Source organism: Otolemur garnettii, unplaced genomic scaffold, assembly GCF_000181295.1.
Source record: "Otolemur garnettii isolate 467f Iridium unplaced genomic scaffold, OtoGar3 scaffold00002, whole genome shotgun sequence".
In the NCBI taxonomy this organism is placed as follows: domain Eukaryota; kingdom Metazoa; phylum Chordata; class Mammalia; order Primates; family Galagidae; genus Otolemur; species Otolemur garnettii.
This window is the reverse complement of record NW_003852397.1, coordinates 33,186,132-33,195,929: the sequence shown is the minus strand read 5'-3', so window position 1 is coordinate 33,195,929 and position 9,798 is coordinate 33,186,132. Positions and strand designations below refer to the sequence as shown.

Here is a 9,798-nt window from a genome sequence, read left to right as displayed (position 1 = left end):
GGCTATTTTTTGGTTGCAGCCGTCATTGTTGTTTGGCGGGTCTGGGCTGGGGATTCGAACCCGCCATCTTAGGTGTACGTGGCTGGTGCCTTAGCCAGTTGAGCTATAGGCGCCGAGCCTGCTCACAATTTCTTGAATACGTTTTTCAGTTTGAGCCTTGTCACCTTTTCCTCTCAAGAGCATTCTGTCACCTTTGGTCACAGCGACCTCTCCAATTTTTCCTAAGTCATGAGGCTGGACATTTTCAAGATTTAGAGTCAACCCCTCTTCTCTGAACACTGTACCACCAGTAGCAATAGCCATGTCTTTAAGCTCTTTTTGTCTATTATCACCAGAACCTGGAGCTATGACTGCTACAACTTGGAGACCAACTTTTAGCCTATTCAAAATGAGTGTGCTTGGAGCTTCTCCATCAACATCTTTAGCAGTTATGACCAAGGGCTTACAGTGAGCATTGGCAATTTCAAGAGCAGGTACAGTTGACTGGACACTAGAAATTTTCTTTTCACTTAATACAACATCGGAATCCTGGAATTCACATTTCTGACCCTTTGATGTGTTAATAAAGTATGGAGAAATATAGCCTTGATCAAACTTCATACCTTCAATAATTTCTAATTCATCATTTAGTGCTTTTCCATTCTTTACTGTGTTGATACTATGTTGACACCAACTTTTTCATTACATCAGAAATGATGCTACCAATTTCTTTGTCGCCATTTCCAGAAATCGTAGCAACCTGAGAAATTTCCTCAGAGGTTGTCACAGGTTTAGACTGCTTCTTCAGTTCAGCAATGATAGCATCAACAGCAAACATCACACCTCTCCTGATTTCCTCTGGATTAGCACCTTTGTTAATCTTATAAGCCTTCCTTGGCAATAGACCATGCCAACACCATGGCAGTGGTGGTACCATCCCCAGCCTCTTCATTTGTGTTACTGGCAACATCTTGAACAATTTAGCTCCAATATTTTTATATTTACCCTTTAAGTCAGTGGTTCTCAACCTTCCTAATGCCGTGACCCTTTAATGCCATAGGCTGGAGGTCACCACATCATGAGAGAACTGTATTAAAGAGTTGCAGTATTAGGAGGATTGAGAACCACTGTTGAAGTCAATTGACTTTGTAACAGTCACACCATCTTTTGTTACTTTGGAACTTCCCCAACTTTGTTCAGTAGTCAAATGTTCTTCCCTTTGGCCCCATTGTAACAGCTACAGCATCGGCTAAAAGGTCTACACCTTGAAACATTAAGGCTCGGGCATCTGCACCAAATTTTACATCTTTGGCATAAACCTGAGTGTGATGGGGAGCCAGTGCCCTGGACACTGGTCTTATATGGCAAAGAACTGTGGGTAATCAAAGCATTTCTGCAGAGCGACGGCAGGGTGTGTGCTTGCTGTGGCAGGTTGTCGGCAGCAGGTGAGGCCCTCTGGGTCTCTTATTAAGTAAAAGTGAAGTAAGTGTTGCCTAACACCAGCAAATAACACCACAATAGTTGATGTGATAATCAAGGTGGCTTCTAAGTGACTAATAAGCATGTATCGTATACAGGATATGATGGACAAAGGGATGATTCATGTCCTGGGTGAAAGGGAGCGGGGCAGCACCACATTTTATCACATTACTCAGAATGGTGAACAGTTTAAAACTTAGGAATTTTTTATATCTGGAATTTACCATTTAATACTTTCAGACTGTGGTTGCACAGGAAACAAACCATGAAAAATGAAACTGGATAAAGGGAAACTGAAAATGAAACTGCATAAAAGTAGATGTTTACCTGTTTTTATCCTACATAAAAGTAAAGCATATTATTCATACAGTTATTGCTTTTACTTTGTATCAGATCTTTATCTGTACCAAGGGAGCCTCTTTTTTTTTTTTTTTTTTGCGACAGAGTCTCACTGTGTCACCCTGAGCAGAATGCTGTGGCATCATCATAGCTCACAGCAACCTCAAACTCTTGCACTCAAGAGATCTCCTCCCTCAGCCTCCCAAGTACCTGGGACTATTGGTACCCACCACAAGGTTCAGCTAGTGTGTGTGTGTATTTTTTTTTTTTTTTAGTAGAGATGGGATCTTGGTTTTTGTCAAGTTTGTCTCAAACTCTTGAGCTCAAGCAGTCCACCTGCCTAGGCCTCCCAGAATGCCATTTATTTATTTATTTATTTATTTTGGATACCCACTTTGTGTCCTGTTGTTAATACCTTGAATAAGACTTCTCAGGTTTTCTTGTGAGACTTCATTCTTTGCCTTTGTTGATTCAGTATACTTTCTCTTCTGGGTATCCCTGTTGATACCCTTTGGGCCTTACTACCAGCACTTGCCTGGTATATACAGAGGGTGCCCAAAAACATACATATGCATTTTAAGAAAGAAAAAAGCTATATTAAATAATGCTCAAGTCATGTTTGACATCTTATAAGAGGTGCTCAGTGTAACTTGTATTCATCTTTTATTATTGGTATTTAATGAATGTTACAATTTTACAATTATTACAGTTTATCTTTACATAGATATGTGCATATAAATATTAATGTAAACCTGTAGAAAGAGGCCCAAGGATTAAAGAGAACCATTTGAAGTTATAAGCAGATAAATAGGAGAAAGAAAGACACTAGATTCTGTATTGCCCCTGCACTATGTCTAGGGCTTCAATCTTCCAGCTAGCAAACATTTTAATTATTTGTACTATCTACACTCTACCTTTGACCTCAAACAAACCCTGACATTACTGTGGTTAGGCAATATGTTTTAGCTACCTTGGTCTCCATGGTGCCTGGCAGAAACTTGCCCAAATGAATATACCATATTCTCTTGGTTGGTTCTTGCTGGTTGGTTGGTTCTCTTTGTTGACTTCCTTTACTTCTCCCAAAGCCTAATCTGAGCATTCTTGAAAGAGTAATTGATTCTCATTGATTCTTTTATTGTCCTCATTACTGCTGCCCATACAGAACTTGGCTACTCTCAGAATTTCAGTTGCTGCATTTGGAGATGTTTTTCTACACTCCCATTTCATTTCATTTTCTCTTCTACACTCCCATTTCATTTCATTTTCTCTTATTTTCAAGGCTTTATGCTAGATACATTTATTATGTGTTAATTTTTGTAACAGTGTGTTATGAAATATCTTTTATAGGTGAAAAACTTAGGTTCAGAGGGATCACATAACTATTTAGGGACCCCATAGCTAGTAATTTTGGAACCATAACAAGAAGTCACTGTACTTGACTATTCTTGGACCCTTACCCTCAAAACAGAAATAAAGTAAACATACAAAGATATGAATTCTAGCCTTGGTTCTGCTGTAGTTGACTCTGATGTTGGGCTATTTGCTGTACCTGTATTTCATCATCTAGAAAATAAGGACTTAGTTAGGATTTGGGATATAAATCTAAGATTGCATATAGAACAGGACTTGTTAGTCGTTCATCTCTACTTCTGAGAACCAGGATCGTTGCTTCTCTACTTAGATATATGGAGAGTGATCCTACTGTGTGCTACTTTTATTTGGTTGGGACTTGGGTACCAAATCAGTGAACTTAAATAGGAGGTAGAATCCCCCACCTCTTTTTATGTAGGGGTTTTTTGATCTTACTAAATCTGTTAATTTTTGTTGACTTAGTGAGTTTTAAACAACTGTACAAAGTTGATTTGTTTTAAAAAAAATTTTATTTTTACAAGTTTGGCGTAACCCAGGAAGATGTATGGATTGATTCCTTTGTCTTACTCTGTCTTTCTTGTAAGTCTGTACAAAGTTGATTTGTTTTAAAAAAAAATTTTGTTTTTACAAGTTTGTCCTAACCCAGAAAGATGTATGGATTGATTCCTTTGTCTTACTCGATCTTTCTCGTAAGTTTGTAACCATGTATACATTTTATACAATAACTGTAGCACTACTGTGTTTTTAACCATGGCTGAAGAACTGTTTTGATATTATTACATTACTTTATGACATGATACATTTATTAGTAAATGTTGTGAGGAAGACTTTGGAATAGTCCACATTTTATCTCTGAATAAATTCTTTTATTTGTTTATGTTAATATTTGAGCTTTTGAACGTTCTGAAGTGGCGTCAGGTTTTTACCTTGGATGTGCTCTGTATAAAGGTGGCTTTTCTAGTCTACATATAAAATGTTTATTTTTAACAAAAATAAAGCTAATACTTTATTAGATAATTATGTCATTTAAAAGGGTAACTTTATAACTTAACGATAATTTATTAGCAGAAAATATAAAATAGAGTAATTTATAAATTGTCATTTTATCCAATTTGGATTATATATAACTATAAGGAGAGTTATTAAAAATATTTTATGTAAAATATTTCAATTTATTTTTTTCTTCTTGTTGCAGGAGCTAGAGTTAATGCCAAAGACAGCAAATGGTTGACACCTTTACACAGAGCAGTTGCATCTTGTAGTGAGGTATGAAATTTCTTTTAGTAAATATATCCATAAAAATATAAAATAAGTAGGCCTGCCTATGAGTCTATATTCCAATTCTGTGTTTTCATAATGAAAAACACCACTGAAATACTTACACTGGTCATTTCACTTCAGAGTTTGTACAAACTAAGTTAATTATTCCATTTCATCTTTTGCTATAGATAACCCTACTTCTGTCCCTTCTACAAGGGAATTGTTTTTCTATCTTAATTCTCATCAAGGCTTTTTCTATAGTGCTTTGCAATAGCTTGTGGCAAAGATTCTGCTGTGATCGTCATCAAGAAATAATCTCATCAATGTCTAAGAGTAGTTGAAATATTGTAGTTAAACATTGAAATTAGTGTACATTACTTGATCGTACATGTTACCTGTTCTAAATCTAGAACCTTAAAATATGTGAGATGTCTTATAGGAAAGAATACTTCCTTCTTATTTACATCCCTGTATATTGTTTGCTAATCAAGAAAATGAACATTTTTAGACAATGTCCATTATTACAAAATATTTTCATATTTTTCATATTTTTTAGGTCTAATGACATCTTTGTAGGATAGATATTTCGAGGAAACCATGTGATAATTTGCCAAAAACTACTCAGCTGTTGCATAGAGATGGAACAAAAACCTAGACCTTTTTTTTCTGTCATTGTACTGCCTTTATAAAATACAATGACTGATTTTCTAAAATGCTTTGTCCAAAGCACCTCTTTTTTTTTTTAACCTACCTTATGATAGTTTGTACTTGTTGGAAATTTTTAAAAATTAAAATGTAAAAATATGTGATTGGATAAGTTAATGTCTGTCTATTGTTGGGGTATTAAATTGTGAGAAACAAAAAAGCAGCTCTTAAGTGTAGCTACTGCTGCTTCTCCTCAGGGGACTGGGTGATTCTGGAGAAGGAACAGGAGCTCTAACTAGTGCCTCCGGAGAACTAGGGAAGCTCCTGCCTCTTTATTATTCTCTGTATTCCTCATTGTTAGCTATGTCTTGAACCTACAAGAGCTACTCCAACTGAGGAGACACAGAGGATGGTGTGACAGAAGCAGTCCATTAGCTGTAGCCTCCTAATTAAGAGGAGGATGGCTGCTGTACTTACACACGCAACCCCTGGGTCCTTAATATGCCAGAGCTGGCAAACTATAGCTGATTTGGAGACACTAGCTTCAGCTATCACCTATAACTTTTTAGCTATGTTAATGCTAGACAAATCTGAGACTTACCATGAAAACTAAGACAGATTTGCCAAAATACTATGAATTCTGACATTCCATGGTAATGATACTAATTTTGTAGTTAGCCCTCCATAAAGATGTATCTTTAAATAAAAGCATATAGCTGGGTACAATGGCTCACACCTAAAATCACAGCAGTTTGAGGAGGTGGGAGGATCACCTAAGGCTAGGAATTCAAGAAAAGTCTGAGCCAAACATAGTGAGACCCCCACCTCAAAAAAATAAGAAAAATTATCCATATGTGATGGTGTGTGCTTATAGTCCCAACCCCTCAGCAACCTGAAGCAGGAGCATAGCTTGAGCCTGGCAGTTAGCTTCAGGGAGCTACAACCACACCACTGCACTCCAGCCTAGGTGGCAGAGCAAGATCTCGTCTCTAAAATACATACATAAGATGATTTTTCTTCTAGGTAGATGCCTTGTAATGGGATTGCAGGATCAAATGGGAGGTCTAATTTGAGTTCTTTGAGAATTCACCATACTTCCTTCCAAAAAGGCTGTATTAGTTTGCAGTCCCACCAGCAGTGTAAAAGTGGTCCCTTCTCTCCACATCCAGGCAGTCTGCAGCTTTGAGACTTTGTGATGTGGGCTATTCTCACTGGGTATAGGTGATATCTCAAGATGGTTTTGATTTGCATTTCTCTGATAATCAGACATTTTTAAAAAATGTTTGTTAGACATTTGTCTGTCTTCATCACAGAACGTTCTGTTCATATCTCTTGCCCAGTGGTAGATGGGATTGTTTACTCTTTTTTTGTTGATTAATTTGAGTTCCCTGTAGATTCTAGTTATCAACCCTTTGTCAGATTCATACGCAGCAAATATCTTTTCCCATTCTGAAGATTGTCCTTTTGTTTTACTTTTTGTGTTCTTTCCTGTACAGAACCTTTTCAGCTTAAGTCCTATTTGTTAATTTTTATCATTGTTGCAATATATTGCCACTGAAGTCTTTGTCTTAAAATCTTTTCCTAGTCCAACATTGTCAAGAGTTTTTCCTACACAAAAGATTTTTATCATTTTTGTGTTGTAGATTTAAGTTTTTTATCCATCTTGAATCAATTTTTTTAAGCAGTGAAAGGTGTGGGTTTAGTTTCAGTCTTTTACATGTAGTTATCCCATTCTCCCAGCACCATTTGTTGAATAGGGATTCTTTTCCCTACTGTATGCTTTTATTAGATCTGTCAAAGATCAGATGGCACGTAGAGACTGCTTTCAACTCTTGGTTTTCTATTCTATTCCATATGTCTATGTCTCTATTTTTTGTGCGAATATTCTGCTGGTTTGATCACTGTGGAATTGTAATATAGCTTGATGTCTGGTAGGATGATACCTCTGACTTTGTTTTTATTATTAAGAATAGCTTTACCTATACGAGGTTTTTTCTGATTCCATACAAAACAAAGTACTATTTTTTTCCAGTTCTTCAAAGTATAATGTTGGTACTTCAATGGGAGTTGTATTAGGACATTTGCACTACACTGTTCATTGCAGCTCAATTTACAATTGTCAAAACGTGGAAGCATACTAAATGCCCACCAACCCAGGAGTGGATTAACAATGATTTTACCAATGATTTAACAATATGTATACCATGGAATACTGTGCAGCCATTAAAAAGGATGGAGACTTTACATCTTTTGTATTAACCTGGATGGAGGTAGAAAACATTCTTCTTAGTAAAGCATCACAAGAATCTAATATAGTCAATTCTAATATGAAGGTAGTAGATGATTTAATATAAGGTGGGGGTAGGAGAAGGAGGGAGTAGGTAGAGGGGAGGTAGGAAAGGAAGGGGGGTTCACAGTGTCTGGAATACCTCTTGGGACACAATTGTAAGAAGGACTTTACCTAACAAATGCAATCAATATAACCTAATTCTTTGTATCCTCAATGAATCCCAAACAATTATTAATTTAAAAAAATATATACGTGCATGCAGTTAAAGAAGACAAATATTGCTATTTTTAGAACCTATTAATGTTACTCATACCTACCCATTTTTCAATATGACTCTTGGAAATATGGCTCTTAAAATTAATAAAATTTTACCAGATTAAGTCATTTGAAGGTATATCTTGTATGTTTGTAGAGGCTAGAAAACAGATCAAAAATTCTTAAAGAAAAATTGTTGGAGGAAAATGTCAAGTTCCACTGGATACATGACTCTGGAATTTTAAAAACTCTGTATTTACCAGCCTGAGAAAGAGTGTAGATCTTCATCTCTACAAAGTAGAAAAACTAGCTGGGCATAGTGGCTCACACCAGTAGTCCCAACTACTTGGGAGGCTGAGGCAAGAGGATAGCTCAAGCCCAGGAGTTTGAGGTTGCTATGAGCTATGGTGCCATGGCACTTTACCAAGGGCAATAGAGTAAGACTCTGTCTCAAAAAAAAAAAAAAAAGGTATATAGTCAGCCTGAATCCAAAAGCAAGCTCCAGATTAGATAGCAGTGGTCCTAGTAAGTTTAAGTCTGGTTTTCAACATAAATTTCTAGCCCATATATATGATATTGATACTCTTCGCAATATTGTAGAACAGCTGTAAAATGAGGCTGTTTCATGAAAATATAACTTGCGTGAACAGAGTATCACTTTTCTTTTAGAAAGAAAAAAATCTCGTAATTAGCAAAATTGCTGGAAAACCTAGACAAGATTATGAATTTTCCTAGTGTTCTTTGTTTTCATTACATCCTGGCAGCAAACAGTAACTATACTTACTTCCTTTAATAGAAAACACGGCTGAGGCCACATCAACATATGTAAAGAGATTGTCTTTCAAAGGCAAAGTTTTAGGTAGCTTTTGGTTTATATTTTTGAGATTATTGAAAAAGTAAACCCTATACAAAATGATTGGAGAGAATATTTTCTCAATTCTCCCAATAACATAATAGTTAACACAGCGGTAGATGTGAAGGAGAGAAGTTGATTTATCACATGCAGTAATGCCTTAAGGGTCAATTCTCTCACAGAACCTGGGTTGAGGAAGACTGCATCAGGTTAAATATCCCAGATTTCCCACTCTTCTTCAGTGACATGGTTTCCACACACCACCTCCTACTGGCCAGCTGCCTCAGTCTGTCTCCACCGCTCTGACTGGTGGCTTATCATTCTTTAAGAGTAGCATACAGAATTATATTACCACATGAGGTGTTACTGGTCTATCCAGACTTGTATTTATTTGCAAATATATTAACCCTTTTTTTCCTCTGTGCCTTGGGAGAGAGCTGATGTTGTGGAACTTCTTTTAGATTGACCATAGGATATTAATATTCATTGAGTACAGTTGTTCAACCTTTTGTCATCACTTCATATTTTATAATCTCTTTTAAATTGATGTCATGAAGTGTATACTGCAGCTTTTCTTTTTAAACCAAGGCACACCAGCAGCATTTTTTGTATACATCTACTAATAACTGAAAAATTGGAATTGAGGTAATTATGGTAACATTTACTATTAGTGAAACCATCTGTGCTGTTGGTCATTCCCACTTTTTCTGTATCTGTATCCTTATACTATGCTGATAATATGATCTATAATTATATTAATACTAGGACATGACATCAGGTTCTTTGGTTTGTAGTTCTAGAAATTCACTTGTTCTTTTAAAGGTCTCCAGTCTTTAGAGATTTTCTTTAGTTTTCTTTGAATTTTCAAAGTTCGCTACTATTGTGATCTGACTGTATTAGGAAATAGGACCTATGATATCTGAGTAGGAAATAGGACCCATGGTTCAAACTTTGATCTCTCTTAATATTGTAGAGCCTTAGTTGGTATTTTACTGCCTTTAGGTGCCATCTTCTCTACCCTCAATTGCCATGAACTGGATTTACTCTTGCTTTTTAGTGAAACAAAAATATTTTCTTGTTCTTCTTGATGGAACATACATATTTCCCAAACTGTTCAGAAACTTTGATGTTTGTATTATGAATTCCAGAGTGGGAATGAATAGGCAAGACTGGCATCCTGTTGCTGAGTAGTATCTTTATTTATCCATTTATCCATTTTCCTACTGATGGACATTTACATTTGTGGTTGTTGGCTGTGAGGAATAAATAAAACTGCTATGAGCATTTCATGGTTGAATTTCTTTTCTTTCTTTTTTTTTTTTTTTTT

At 36.1% G+C, this 9,798-nt stretch overlaps 1 pseudogene; it reads right to left on the bottom strand.

The window, feature by feature from the left end:
• LOC111724953 overlaps window positions 1–938 on the bottom strand; it is a 3,760-nt pseudogene extending 2,822 nt beyond the window's left edge.
• Window positions 939–9,798: the final 8,860 nt, after the last annotated feature.